Source organism: Ceratotherium simum, chromosome 30 (assembly GCF_057802395.1).
Source record: "Ceratotherium simum simum isolate JZ-2026a chromosome 30, ASM5780239v1, whole genome shotgun sequence".
Taxonomy (NCBI): Eukaryota; Metazoa; Chordata; class Mammalia; order Perissodactyla; family Rhinocerotidae; genus Ceratotherium; species Ceratotherium simum.
Genome location: NC_141929.1, coordinates 251,237 through 267,377, shown reverse-complemented (window position 1 = coordinate 267,377; position 16,141 = coordinate 251,237). Strand labels below are relative to the sequence as shown.

General features: G+C 39.5%; 1 protein-coding gene and 1 long non-coding RNA gene across 4 annotated transcripts in view; both read left to right on the top strand.

Annotated features, from left to right (window-relative positions):
- Window positions 1–587, top strand: part of LOC147913068 (ral guanine nucleotide dissociation stimulator-like) — a 66,742-nt gene extending 66,155 nt beyond the window's left edge. For all 3 annotated transcript variants that reach the window (XR_015549071.1, XR_015549073.1, XR_015549074.1), the window contains one exon: window positions 490–587. The gene's annotated coding sequence lies outside the window, so the exon portion shown is untranslated. The remainder of the gene's footprint in view (window positions 1–489) is intronic.
- The window catches only part of LOC147913067 (uncharacterized), a 151,020-nt gene extending 149,643 nt beyond the window's left edge, over window positions 1–1,377 (top strand). The window contains exon 3 of the long non-coding RNA XR_015549078.1: window positions 1,335–1,377. This is a non-coding gene — a long non-coding RNA (uncharacterized LOC147913067). The remainder of the gene's footprint in view (window positions 1–1,334) is intronic.
- The last annotated feature ends 14,764 nt before the right edge of the window (window positions 1,378–16,141 follow it).

Sequence of the window (16,141 nt, the reverse complement as noted above, 5' to 3'; positions counted from 1 at the left end):
TGTCATTTTGAAAACTACATCAAATAATGAAGAAAAAACTGGGTTACAAACATCCTGTTATCAATTCCAACTACCATCTTTTACCAAACTAAAACTCTAATTACCACTAATTAACTTTCAATCTAGTGCTCCTCCAGTGTACAAAATCAATAACTTAAAATGTTTGATAACTTTTTTTATATTGCCCTAAAATTTTAGAGGATAATATAAATATATCTCTTGGAAAAGTTGAGAAAGATAAAGACACTAGGAAAGGAAATGCTGAAAATATTACCCTAATCAATGATGTAAAACACAAGATATGAACAACTGTTAAAAAGGATTCTCCATGAAATTGATCAATTCTGCTATCTCTACACCTGGCTATTTCCTATCAGTAATTTGATGCATAAACAAATAGAATAGTGTATTTAATGGGATCAATTCCTTTAGTTGTGTGCTTTTCCTTTGAAAACTTCATATGCTTTTATGTGCTTGCTTTATTTTCAGGTGGTGTCACATTAGAACACCCTCATCTCTGAATATCTTTGCATTACGGAACTCTACCTTGGTCCTTGATCAACTGTACTCAGAGTTATGATAAACTCAGAGACCTAGATGGAACAATGTTTCCTACATCTTATCTCCCATGAGTTGTTCATGTCAGGGAGTATAGTCCACCAAGTAAACACTAAGCAGTGTCTCAAAAGCATCGGATACTAAAAGGAGGACATGCATGGTTGGGTGTGGGCCCCCATTCAGTGCCTCAGTGCAAAGAAGAAAGAGGTCAATGCATCCCTCAAGAGACTGGGATAAAAACAGGAGGTTATGAGCACAAGGCTCCCTGTGAAGGCCTTTAAGCAGGGACCTGGAATAAAACTGTTTACACTGTGGAATATTGCTGGTTTTACAGGGAACTCATGAGGAAGATAGGACATGAAATAATGATAATTAAAATAACAGCAGCAAACACTTCTACTGAACCAGGCACTGCATTCTGAATGTTAATTCTGTGCTTGAACATACATTAACTCCCAAAACCCTCAAAATATCCCGACGTAGTAGATGTTGTTCTTCTCATCATTTTATAGATGAAGAGACTGGGTACAGTAGCTAGAAAACTCACGCAGGTTACAAAGCTGATACATGGCAGAGACCAAGCTCAGTGCTCTTATGTTATGCTCTTTCACTACAACTCCAAGTGAAGTCTCTAATGACTATCTTTCTTTCTATAATCCAATGGGGGAAAAATCAAAATTCTTGACTCTAACACCCATGCTATCATTTAGGAAAAGTTGGTGAGGAAGAGATTTATGAATAGTAACAATGCCCTTCTATTTAATCTTCACTTATAGATCAGACATCAATATTCCTGATCAGTCCACCAAGAAGAAACTGCGACCTTATTATGTCAAAAAGAAGAAAAAACAAGGAATAAAACAACAAAATTCCTTTAAACATCATTACACAAATGTGATTCTTAATTCCATATGACAAATATAAAGTGCTTTCCTGGTTTGGGGCCCAATATAAAGCCGATGTTAATATCATGCTATCTTCCCAGCCAATAACACAAAATACTTTAAGACAACAATAGGGAGAAAGACAAAAAGCAACCCAACAGAAAAATAAATATTACATCTGAATGCTGTACAATTTTTTTAAAGATTATTTAAAAGATAGATTTAGTAAAATTTGTATCTCTATCTTGCCTCTCCCAGTTATCTCTGAAGGTAAAGAAAAGGACTAAGAAAGGCACAAGGAAGCCAGTTAGGGAAGCGAGTCAGCAGGAAGAGATAAGTTGGCCGTCCCTCTGCAGACGACAGACAGAAATCTCCCCTGGGAGCTGTCTCAGGCCTCACAAGATGTGGAGCTTTGACCTCGGGCAGTGGCTACAGCTGGACAACAGCAGCACTGCTTCTCAGACTTCAGTCTACACGATAATAACTGGACAAGTCCAGTGTCCCTTTCCCTGGAATTCTAACTCAGCAGCATTGAAGTTGGGACATGAGAATTTTCCATTTAACAAGACTAAGAGTGATTTTCCTTGAGTTATCAGCAGATTATGACCAAAGCCATACCTTGAAGAGAAGCACAAACTCACTATCCAGTATGCACTGCACAGATACTTTGTGTCACACACTCTCAGAACATTCCCTGCTCCAGGGGTCCCACCTGCTTCAGCATCCTAGGGCCTGTGTTCTTCATCAGGAGGTTCCGAGGGTGGCAAAACAGACAGGACTCACCTGGGAAACTGCCCTTCTGTGTAATTCAGTGAGTGCGTGGGCTGCCTGCAGCCCAGGTGTAAAGTGGGTCTTGCCATATTTAAAAATAAATTTCTTTTTAATTTTATTGAGGTCATGTGGCTTATAACTGTGTAAATTTCAGGTGTACATTACTATATTTCAGTTCTGTATAGACTGGATCATGTTCACCACCAATAGTCTTGTTTTCATCTGTCACCATACATATGTGCCCCTTTACACCTTTCCCTCTTTCCCTCTGGTATCTACAATCTGTACTCCTTATCTATGTGTTTGTTTATTTTCCAAATATGAGTGAAATCAATCAGTATTTTTCTTTGTCTATCTGACTTGTTTCACTTAGTATAATACCGTCAATGTCCATCCATACTGTCACAAATGGCATGAGGTTGTCTTCTTTATGGCTGAGTAGTATTCCATGGTATATATGTATATATATCACATCTTTATTCATTCATCCATTGATAAGTACTTGAGTTGCTTCCCAGTGTTGGCTATTGTGAATAATGCTGTGAAGAACATAGGGGCGCATACATTTTTTTGAATTACTGACTTCATATTCTTCGGATAAATATCCAGAGGTAGAATAGCTGGATCTTATGGTATTTTTATTTTTAATTTTTTGAGTAATCTCCATCCTTTTTTCCATTGTGGCTGCAGCAGTTTGCATTCCCACCAGCAATGTATGAGGGTTCCCTTTTCTCCACATCCTTTCCAACACTTATTATTTCTTGCCTTTTTAATAATAGCCATTCTGATTGGTGTGAGTTGATATCTTATTGTAGTTTTGATTTGCATTGCCCTAATAATTAGTGATGTTGAACATCTTTCATGTGCCTGTTGGCCATCTGTATAACTTCTTTGGAAAAATGTCTTTTCATGTCCTCTGCTCATGTATTGATCAGGTCGTTCATTTTTTTGTTGTGGAGTGTATGTGTTCTTTGTATATTTTGGAAATTAACCCCTTGTCAGATATATGATTTGTAAATATTTTCTCCCAGTTGGTAGGTTGTCTTTTCATTTTGTTGACAGTTTCCTTTGCTGTGCAGAAACTTTTTAGTCTGATGTAGTCCCAGTTCCTTACTTTTTCTTTTGTTTCCCTTGCCTGACAAGAGACAAAGACAGGGCCGGCTCCGTGGCTTAGCGGTTAAGTGCGCGCGCTCTGATGCTGGCGGCCCGGGTTCGGATCCCGGGCGCGCCCCGAGGCACCACATCTCCGTCCAACCCGAGGCCGAGTCCCGCGTACAGCAACTAGAAGGATGTGAACCTACGACATACAACTATCTACTGGGGCTTTGGGGGGAAAAAATGAATAAATAAAATCTTTAAAAAAAAAAAAAAGAGACAAAGACAGACATTATATAAGGATAAAAGGGACATTCCACCAAGAAGACATAATACATTAATATACATGCACCTAACACAGGAGCAACAAACTATATAAAACAACTATTATCAGACTTAAAGGGAGAAATTGACAGCAACACAATAATTGTAGGGGACTTCAACACCCCACCCACATCAATGGATTGATCATCCACACAGAAAGTCAACAAGGAAACCGTGGCCTTATATGAAACATCAGACCAGATGGTCTTAATAGATATGTATAGAACATTTCATCCTAAAACAGCAGAATACACATTCTTCTCAAGTTCACATGGAACATTCTCAAAGATAGACATACGTTGGGAAACAAAGCAAGCCTCAATAATTCTAAGAAGACTGAAATCATATCACGCATTTTTCTGACCACAAGTGTATGAAACTAGAAATCAACTACAAGAAAAAATTGGAAAAGTCACAAATATTTGGACAATAAACAACATGCTACTGAACAACTATTGGATCAATGAATAAGTCAAAGGAGAAATCAAAATATACCGAGAGACAAATGAAAATGAAAAACAATATATGAAAACTTATGGGATGCAGCAAAAGTAGTACTAAGAGTGAAATTTATAGCAATACAAGCCTACCTCAAGGAATGAGAAAAAGCCCAAATAAACAATCTAACACTGTATCTAAAAGAACTAGAAAAAGAAGAATAAACAAAGCCTAAAGTCAGTAGAAGGACAGAAATAACAAAAATCAGAGCAGAAATAGATGAAAGAGAGGCTAGAAAAAGAATAGAAACGTTCAATCAAACTAAGAGGTGATTCTTTGAGATGATGTCTCTTTCTTTAGAGGTAGAGATGGCATGTGGGCCGAGATTATAAGATCAGAAAATCCAGACACTCAATCAGAGAACTCCCTGAACTTTAAGCATCTTTTAACCAATTTTTTAGCATCTTTAATACATTCAAATATGTTGTCCCTTTAACATCTGTTTGAATACGTGTGGCAAAGTCAAAGGACAGCGTATACTAGGCACCACAGGATGATAATAGCTTCCCTGCCTTCAACAACAAAAGGTCCAGGAAACTGACTTATCTTGGGTCCAAGTTGGGAAGTGTTTTGGAGAAATATAGTGAAAAAGTAAATAAACCAGACAAGAATAAAAGAATTGGACAGGGATCTGCTGGCAAAGAAAACTTTTCCCAGCTACAGGCCAATAGAATCTGGACAGAATGAGAAGGCTCATAACTACACCTGGCACCGGGGAATAAAGTAGAAATCTCACAAAGGAGGCCACTTTGAGGCCTATAAACACCTTGCAAAGCTACTCATTAGGATTTCAGAACAACAACATGTTTAGGATGTGTGTGTTCAATATATGCATGTCCTGGGTTCTCCTCATGATATTTTCCATACCTATATGTATATTTCGCTAAACCTTTGTTGATTATAAAGCAAAGTGAAGGGAGTAAGAGTGTGGCAGAGGTAAAGAGCAAATTAAAAACAAAAAACATACTGTAGTTATCATGTTGAGACTATAAAGTAAACTGAATTAACTGATGGACAGGAGATGCTCTTTCTGTAATTTTTTTAACAAATTAAGAAATTCATAAAATATTCTTCAGCATTGATGGTAATATACAACACATAGATGAGTTAGTTCAAGCTTTACCTTCAGGGACAGTCATTGACCCTAATAGAGAATTCAGATTCCAGGAGTCAGCTAGTCTTGTATCAGAAAGTGTCGCATTTCAGACCTAGCTGTGCGTTTCAGGTATTCACGTCTCTTTAAGCTAGTCATATCTTGATAAGCACCATAGGCTTTGCTACTTAGCTTACTGAATATCAGAAATAGTTTTTCATTGGTGAAATGAGTGGTTCGTTTAATTAGCATGAATTTAGAAATGAGCTCTCATTGGTGAAACTGAAGGGATTCTGTATATGTGGATTGGCCAAAACATCAGAGAATATCCTCAGAGGAAGAAGGTAAGACTCGGGCAAGCGAGGATGTCAGGGGTGATGTCCTGACAGTGCTGCACCAGCTGCTGGTTTAGGAAAATGTCTCCCTGCCTGTTGCCAGCCATTAGGCACAGGATCCTGCCTCCTTCATATCTGTATCATGTGAACCTTTCATGGAAGGTGTAGCCGGGCATCCATCTGGGTAGCAAGCTGCTCATCCCCTGATGAAGGGACTCTTGCCTAGAGCGCTTCCTCATCCTAATACAATGCCACTCAGTCTTGGACATCGCTGGCTCCATATAAAACAGGCGGCACCAACAGCCAAAGGGATAAATGGTTTCACTTAGGATTCCACGTTCACCCCAATACAATGTATGCTATAAGCACTCTATACAACCCCATATAAACTATATATATATGGAAAGTTCAGTTGGTCCTCCAGGCTTTCAGCCACACCCCAGGACTCTCACACATTACAGTGCTGTGATGTAATCTCAAAACTTCTCCTTCACCTCATGGATCCAGTAGCAGAAAATAAGGAAAACACAATTTCTTTCATGGTTTTTTAGTGTCTACAGATGCCATCTCTTCAACCAGACTATCACTTATATTTTTCTACATGCCTCCCGTCCACCCCCCAAATTCATCTCTCCCTGTTTCCTGAGTCAAGCTCCACTCCACTAGAAGGCCCTCCCTGGTCCTCCCCTCACAGAGTCTCATCAATCAGTAAAGTCAGGTTGAAACCCCAGCTCACCTGGACTCCTCCAGAATCAGCACACAGACACGGCACACCTGCACCCTTCGTTTTGACAATAATGTTGTGCTGTCTGGAAGGGTAGTGGCTTAACACTTTCCTGAGTGTATCTCATCTTCCCTCAAATGCACTGAAAGTCTCTTCAGCATGAGAAGTTTGCACACTTGTCCTGTCAATCCCCCCACTTTTGACAATTTCATGATGACTGCATAACAGCCACTTAATGTCTATTGAATGAACACATTTGTCAGGTAGAAAAATAAAGGCGATGTCTTGTCAATATGAGCAGCAGCTGTAGCTGGTAATCTCATTTTCCTCATTTGCTTAACAAGGCACCAAAAGATACTCACAAACTTTGTGGGTTTCATTTGAAAAACCAAGGTAGCAAGTTATCAATTATATCAAAATCTAATGGCAATTACAGAAGATAAAGTAAAATACTGAGTAGACAAAAATCCTAGGATATCATCAATACCGACACCCAGACAGATCTCCTAACTTTACAAGGGCTCAGCGTTCTCATCAGGAAATCAGGAATAATACCCGCCCTGGCCCTGTTCATAGGGCTGGTGTGAGGCAGGAGCAAACACTATGCGGAAAGAGCTAAGACAATGACAGCTATTATTCAGAAATAACACACCACGAGTACCACTCGTTTTGACATTTTAAAAATCTATGTTTAGGGCCGGCCCCGTGGCTTAGCGGTTAAGTGCGTGCGCTCCACTGTTGGCGGCCTGGGTTCGGATCCCGGGCGCGAACCGACGCACCGCTTCTCCGGCCATGTTGAGGCCGCGTCCCACATACAGCAACTAGAAGGATGTGCAACTATGACGTACAACTATCTACTGGGGCTTTGGGGGAAAAAATAAATAAAACTTAAAAAAAAATCTATGTTTATTTAGAATAATCACACATTATTTCCTGTATTTAAAACATTCTCTTCAGAGGAATTCAAAGTCATCACCATATGTCCACATCAAGGTCTCTCCAGAACCAGTGCTGAATCATTGCTTTATTGTGAGAAGCTAGTTGAGCAAACTTGAGTATCCAGAGCTTTCTTGGCATTTGTGCTGATTGTCGCTGTTTTGAATTCAGTTAATAAATTTGCTGTGGCATTTCCTCGACCATCGAGGTATATCTTTTTCTCTACTGTGTTTCTGTTTAGCATTTCGGAAATGTAGTTATTGGGGCCGGCCCCGTGGCTTAGCGGTTAGGTGTGTGGGCTCCGCTGCTGACGGCCCCGATTCGGATCCCAGGCGCACACGGACGCACCGCTTCTCCGGCCATGCAGAGGCCGCGTCCCACATACAGCAACTAGAAGGATGTGCAACTATGATATACAACTATCTGTTGGGGTTTTGGGGGGAAAAAAAAAGGAGGAGGATTGGCAATAGATGTTAGCTCAGAGCTGGTCTTCCTCAGCAAAAAGAGGAGGATTAGCATGGATGTTAGCTCAGGGCTGATCTTCCTCACAAAAAAAAAGAAAGAAATGTAGTTATTTTCCAAGTAGGGTAATAAGCTTCTTGTCTGCAGACACTATATCCTATAACCCCAGTTTTCCCCAGGATATTACATATTCTGTATACATAACAGACACACAATGAGTACTAAGGAACTGATAAATAAATGGCAAGCAATAGGATATATTGGAGTACATGAGGAAGCCATTTGGGGTAAAACTAATTTGGCCAGAGTTTGTTTTTCCAAAAGGGCCTGTCGCCTGCATTGTGTATCTGCTTTCCCATGTCCCAAAGAGAAGAGAATATGCCCTTAAGATAAAGATGCCCTCATTGGCAGTACCTTAAGGATGAGCATTTCTCCCTAAGCTAGGACTTGGTTGCTGCAGTCATCCTGCGACCATCCAGTTTGAGACAACAGACCTGACACCAGCCAAGCCCATCAAGACAGCAGACCTGCTCCTTTCTGTGTCCATCAATTGGTCTTCTGGCAGGGCAATCTGACAGGGCGATCTTGTCACTATAGTAAAAGGGACATTACAATCCTATTTGATACATGCTGTTTGACAGCATATAACCGCTCTGTACACCCCACTTCTTTGGTGCCCTTCCTTCCTTAGGGAAGGAAGGCCTTGGGCCATTGTCCTCAAAAGTTGGCTCATAATAAACTCACTTCAATTTTGATTTATACATTGATTATGGATTATTTACATAGATATTTCTTGGTGTAGTCATGGCAGGATTTCAGAGAAACCCACCAGAGACCACCTGGAATCTACACTGAACTGGCATTTGGTACCAATTGGGGCCCATTATGCCCTCCAGATCACTGCATTCTTCAGGTGACCCCAGTGAGTTCTCCTGAAACCTGGACCTCCTTATTGTAAGTCAACAGTTCAGAGTTTATTTGAGCTGTTTTCAAGGCTTAAGGCTAGGTGTCTTAAGGGGACACTGGTACATTCCTTAGGTCAGAGGAACCTAGGGTGGAATTCCTAGGAATGAGAAACCCAGGGGGAATTTCCTTGACCAGGGGAGCCTAGGGGGCACTTTTGGAGTGAATGGGGCAAGCTGACCTTTTTAATTTGGCTTAAAATTGGAAAAAATTGTGTTTATAAGGTCTGAACAAAACTGCTTGATAGAGAAATGAGAGACTGAATCTGTTCAGCTCTGAAAAAAAGGGACATTGCTCCTCCCGGCCTTTTGGGCATTCTCAGACCTGAAGCTGTAAAACTGCTAGAAGAAAACATAGGCAAGAGGCTCCTCGACATTGGTTTTGGCAATGATTTTGTGGATATCCCACCAAAACTGCAAACAACAAAAGAAAAAATCAACAAATGTGACTACCTCAAACTTAAAAGCAAATGCCCAGCAAAAGAAACAACCAACAGAATCAAAAGGCTAGGACAAAAGTTTTACAAACCATGTATCAGATAAGGAGTTAAATATCTAAAATTTATAAAAAATTTATACAACCCATAAAAAAATTTATAAAGAACTCATACAACCCAATAACAAAAAAGCAATCCAATTGAAAAATGGGCAAAGGACTAAGTAGACATTTGTCCCAAGAAGACATCCAAATGGCCAACACGTACATTAGAAGGAGCTCAATGTCACTAATCATCAGGGAAATGCAAACCAAAACCACAAAGAGCTATCCCCTCACACCTGTAAGGGTGGTGATCATCAAAGAGACAAGAGATAATAAGTGTTGGCAAGGATGTGAAGAAAAGGAAACCCTTGTGTGTTGTTCATGGGAATTTAAATTGGTGCAGCCACTATGGAAAAGACAGTGGAGGTTCCTGAAAAAATTAAAAATAGATACACTTCAGTGTATTTATCCGAAGAAAATGAAAACACTAACTTGAAAAGATATATGCACCCCTGTGATTATTACAGAATTATTTATAATAGCTAAGATATGGAAACAACCTAAATGTCCATCAATAGATGAGTGGATAAAGAAAACGTGGTATGGGCTGGCCTGGTGGCATAGTGGTTAAGTGTGTGTGCTCTGCTGTGGCAGCCCAGGGTTCAGATCCCGGGCGCTCACTGCCTCACCGCTTGTCAGGCCATGTTGTGATGGAGTCCCATATAAAGTGGAGGAATGTGGGCACAGATGTTAGCCCAGGGCCAGTCTTCCTCAGCAAAAAGAGGAGGGTTGGCACATGTTAGCTCAGGACTGATCTTCCTCACAAAAAAAAGGAAAGAAAATGTGGTATATATTTACAATGGAATATTATTCAGCCATAAAAAAGAAAAAATCTTGCCATTTGCAATGTCATGGACGGACCTTGAGGTCATTATGCTAAGTGATATAACTGAGACAGAGAAAGACAAATACCATTTGATCTCAGTTATACATACAATCTGGCTCTGCAGTTTCTCACCAAACTGCCACTGGCAGGCCGAATCAAGTACCAATTTTCTTTAGTGAATCCAAGGGAATACCTCTCAGAAAAGGCTTTTAACAACAGTGTGTCTTGGAATTTATTTGTGAGACAGTCTTAATTCCTAGAGCTGAGGGAGGTTCTGCACAGTCTCAGATCCAGAAATGGAAGACAGAGATTGTTTGGCTCAGCTCTAGGGACAAGCCTCTAAGGGCTCTGTCATTTCTTGCCAAACTGCCACTGGCAGGCCGAGTTGAGAACTGGCTTTCTTTAGTGAATGCGAGGGAATGACTCTCAGAAAAGGCTTGTAACTGTAGTGTGTCTGGGAAGTTATGTGTGAGAGAGCCTTAATTCCTAGAGCTGAGGGAGGTTCAGGTCAGTCTCCGTTTCAGGAATGGAAGACAGGGATAGTTTGTCTCAGCTCTAGGAATAAGCCTGTAAGGGCTCTGCAGTCTTCTTGCCAAACTGCCACTACCAGGCTGAGTGGAAAATGGGCATTCTTTAATGAATCTGAGGGCACGTCTCTCAGAAAAGGCTTGTAACTGCAGTATTAGTGATGGCTGTGTGCCTTGGCAGTTCCGGTGAATGGCTGAAATTCAGTGTTCAGATTATTCAATGTCATGATTTGGGATGTTCAAACAGAAATGGAGCCCCCTGTTCTATGCCCAGATGGGAATTTATAGAGATTTCACGAAGAGAAGTTCAAATTCAATATACAAAATTCAGTTGATTTTCTATATACCAACAAATAATTGGAACATGAAACAATACCATTAACAATACACACACATACACAAAGAAATCCTCAAGTGTAAATCCAATAAAATATTTACAGATATCTGTGGAAAAAATATGAGACACTCTTAAAAGCAATAAAGGAAAAAATAAATCGATTGAGATACATTCCTTGCTCATGATCAAAAGTCACAATATTATTAAGAAGTCAATTCTTCTTAAATTGATCTAAAGATCCAGTGCAATTCCAATAAAAATCTCACCAAGCTATTTTGTAGACATTGACCAACTCATTTGAAACCTTGAGTGGTCTAGACAATCCTGATGAAGAACAAATTGATGAACTCATACTTCTCAATGTCAAGATTAATTACAAACACAAGAGACTGTGATATACTACAATAATCAAGAGACCGTGATTTTTTTTTTATAATTTTATTTATTTATTGTTTTCCCCCAAAGGCCCAGTGGATAGTTGTATGTCATAGCTGCACATCCTTCTAGTTGCTGTATGTGGGATGCAGCCTCAGCATGGCCGGAGAAGCCGTGCATCGTTGCACGCCCGGGATCCAAACCGTGATATTTTAAAATGAATAGGGCCGGCACCATGGCTTGGCAATTGGGTGCGCGCTCCGCTGCTGGCGGCCCGGGTTCCGATCCCAGGCACGCACCGAAGCACTGCTTCTCTGGCCATGCTGGGACAGTGTCCCATGTGCAGCAGCTGGAAGGATGTGCAACTGTGACATACAACTATCTACTGGGGCTTTGGGGGAAAAATAAATAAATAAAAATTAAAAAATAAATAAAGAATAAAATGAATAGACACAGAGGTAAATGAAAAAGCATGGAAAGTCCACACATAGACCTCTGCAAATACAGACAACTTGATCTTGGTCAAGACAATAAATGCACTCCAACATAAAAAATAATAGTCTTTTAGGTCTTTAGTCTTTTAGTCTCTAGTCATCATCAACCATGGTGATGATAAAAAAGGACGACCCTATGGAAATAAATGAACAAAGACACCAACTTTGCACCTTAGACATAAATTTACTCAAAATCACTCATCAACTTAAATATAAAATGCAAAACTGTAAAAATCATACTGGGAAACAGGAGAAAATCTTCATGATACAGTTCGATGATTAGTTTTCATATACAACACAAAAAGCACAATCCATGAAGAAAATAATTGATCATGTGGACTTGGTTAAATTTAAACTCTCCAATCTGGGAAAGACAGCATTCACAGAGTGGAAATACAAACTCCTGACTAGGATAATACATTTGTAAAACACATATCTGCAGAAAGACCTGCATGCAAAATATTCAAAGAACCAATCAAATGCTGCAACAAGAAAACAAACTCCCGAAATTAAAATAAATAGACCAAAATATGAATAGACAAGTTACCAAAAATATATATATACATGGGAAATAAGCAAATATAAATTGCTCAACAACAAGGAATTATTGGAAAATAAAATCCATTGTGCATCAAGAAAAAGCAAATTAAAACACCAATGAGATACTCTACTCTTCTAGTAGAATAGCTAAAAACCAAAAACTGACAATACCAATTACTGGTGAGGATGTAGGACAATAGGAAATCTCATTCACTGCTGATGGGAATACACACAGTACAACCTCTTAAGAAGACATCTTGTTAATTCTTGTGAAGCTAAATATAGTGTCACTATATGGTGCACCAATTGTGCAGCAGTGTATTACTCCAACTACTGCGAAAATATACATCCACACACAGACCCCTAAGAACATCTAAAAAACAGCTTTATTCACAATGGCCAAAACCTAGAAGGAACCAAGATGTCCTTTAACAAGTGAATGACACCCAAGCGTGGGACACTGAGTGAAGACACTTGAGGCACACATGGGCTACAGGCACAGGGTAAGGAAACACAAGAGTTCAGACAGGGGCTAGAGGAACAGTAAATGAAAACACTGGTTGTCTAGATAGGCTGGAGGCACAGAGAATGTAGACAAACACGAGCTGGCATGGGCTGAAGCACAGCGGACAGGCATGCTCAGGGATGGAAAGGGATGCAGACACACGGAGTGAGAGAGACATGTGAGGTCTGGTATAAAATGTGGGCACAGGAGATAGAGACACTCGAGGAAATGTATGCGCTGCAGGTACATGAGAGAATGACATTAGCTGTCTGACATGGGTTTTAGAGAGAGGGGATGGAGACTCATATGGGTTGGCATGGGCTACAGGAACAAGGAATGGAGACTTTTGAGAGGTGGTATGGACAGAGGGGAGAGAAAATCTTGACAACACAAAAGGGCAGACATGGGCTGCAGTCATATGAGATGGTGACACTCGACACAAGATATGAGCTTCAGGTAGAGGGACGGAGAAACACAAAGGCTGGCATGGTTGCAGGCTCAGGGGCTGGAGACACTATGGGGCAGACATGGCTTGCAGCACAGAGTTTAGAAATACACTAGGGAACATGAGATACCAGCTACATCTGTGCTTAGAAGGCAATGGTGTGTAGGCTTAAATTAATGTATGAGTATGGAAGAAAGACAGGAAATCCACAATCTCAGCTTCTGTCTCAAGAATTAAAAGAGAATAACACTGGAAAAAATACAGATAGGAAACAATAATAAAGATAAGAATCAATGAAATAGAAAAATACTAAAGAAATAAATCAGGCTAAAAGTTATTTTTAAAGTATTAATAATGTTAATAAACCACTAGCAAAACTGATTAAGGAAAAGAAAAAGAAATGAAACACAAATGACCAGTATCAGAAATCAAATAAGAAGTATTCTCTACAGAGTGCTTAGATCTTAACGAGATACACCATTTTGTGAAATACTTAGCACTACGAATTAGACAGCAAAGGTCAAAATTCACTTTATAAAAAACCCATATACTGAAACTGACACACAAAAAAACATAAAATAGGAAAACTGACATATCTACTAAATAAATTGAATTGTTAGAACGTCAAGCCAACTAACCAACAAGAACAACAAACACTTTCCACAAGCAAAACTCTAGGTCTGGGATTATTAACTATTCCAGACAATAGAGGGAGGGAGGAAGGAAAGGTTCAGATTCCAGATTAGACTGAACACAAAACTAATAGAGATTTTATTCACATTGAATACAGTACAATGATGATTCTTTACCACACAGGACCTCTGAAGTCATCTTTCCACTATACTACCCAACAAATTGAACCTAGAGAAGAACTGGAGAAAAAAAGTACAACACATTAAATATTTTTAATACAGTAAAGAAACTGAGGTTATCTAAACAGAAGAGGAAAATGTTAATAGGTGACAATTACCATCTTCAATGTATGAGGAAGTCCAGAGAAGGCTAAATTTAAAAAGTGGATATAAAGTGAAAATTATTTAAATAACACAAAGAAAAATTTTATCATATGGCAAAGTAATATAGCAATCAACCAATCAATAAAAAACCAATTAATTAATGTATATCATTGATTAGAGATATTAATAATCAACAGAACTAGTTTCTGGAGGTTGTGGAGTTTTTGTCCCTGGAAACTTCTCAGAAACAAACATTAAGCCATTTGTCCTGGATAGACTTTAGACCTTCTCCTGCTGGGGTTCAAGACCCCTTCAAGTTTCTTCTGTAATTTTAATCTACTGCTAAATTAAATGAGAGAAGGCATGGTGAAGTCAAATATGAGTGTGGTCTGGGGGTTCATTAGAGGAGTGGTGGAGAAACAGTGAACACACCTGGGATGCCATAGGGTTCTGAGAAGCAGAGCAATAAAAGTATGTAAAGGGCTTGAGACATATTAGGTCCTCAGTAAATAACCATTGTTATCACTAATAATTCGTTTCCAATAGTGTAGATAAAAGAAAGTTGGCTATTCTGTCAAAAAAATCTTCCTCAAAAATGTCTTAATTGACTGAAGATTAAATAATCAAAGCTGGCTTTGTTTTTAATATTCTTTTCTAGCCAGGTAGGGGTCAAGGGAAGCAAGCAAAGGAATTGGGTGGCACTTAGGAGAGTCACAAACCTTGAAATCAGCGTAATCTTTGCTTTAGTCTCTTACAATTCAGGAGCCTCTAGATCCAAATGCCAACACATTCAAGTTGTTGGTGAATCTTGATTAAGATTTTGATAGTTTTGGCTGTCTGCTCAAGGAAAGCATCCTTTGAAACCTAAGGTTTCTAAGCCGGTAGTTCTCAATGTGTAGCTGGTCAGCAGCATCACCGGGGAAATGGTCAGAGATGTAAATTCTCAGGTCCACCATCCTACTGGATCACAAACTCTGGGATGGGCTCAGCATTCTGTGTTGTAGGGGACCTCCACACAGTTCTAATGCACACTGGAGTTCGAGAACCACTGTCTAAGGAGAAGCCAGTCCTAGGTACAACATAGGGTTAGCAAGGATTCCTCTCTCACTAGGGCTTCTCCTGAGGCCCCATGGGCAAAATAAGGATTCTTTGTTATGGCTCTTTTTATAGGAAGAACTATCGGCTCAACTCCAGGCAGCCTTCTTCAGGAATTTTTCCAATACAACCAGGAGCTCTGAAATTTGGATTCAAAAAAGAAAAAAATATAAAAAATTGGTTCAACGTTCAAGAAATTTTCCTGCTTCAGATTGAGGGTGGAGAAATAGCTGAAATAGAGAAATTTTTCCCAGAACACTGATCTATCAGTTCTTGATGGAAACCACTGAGTTCTTTCAGTGGAAGTAAACAATGACCAGGAAAGTTATGGTTAGTCTGATGTGTTAGAGGAGAAAGCACAAAGAGAAAAAACAAAAAAAAAAAGGAGAGAGGAAGAGTAAGGAAGGGAGATAGAAACAGTGACCGTCAGTCAGAGGTAGTGAGAGGCGGGGGAAAGGAATAGAAGATGCAGAGGGAGAGAAGCAGGTGCCGCTCGGTAGGAAACATACCTGTTGACACTGTGCACGTGTGGCTTTCATAGAAAGGTGTAAGGTTTCTAAAAAGCAAAGAAAATAAAAACAAATCCATCCAATTTAGTAATTTGTCCTAATATTAATTGATCAGGTCTGATCACTCTGATGTCTTCCTTCTCCTTTATTTCATCCATGTCTCAAATTCTGTCCTGCCCTTGTCTAAGGCTTCAGAAACACACAATTCAAATTCTCACAAGGTGAACTGTTTAAATCATATCACCTTCTTCTTTCCTTGCACTTCTGCACAAAATAGATGCCCTACAGTGTTAAATTACCTTTCAGTGCCTTTCAAAAAAACTTTAAAAAATTTGATTCTTAAAAGTAC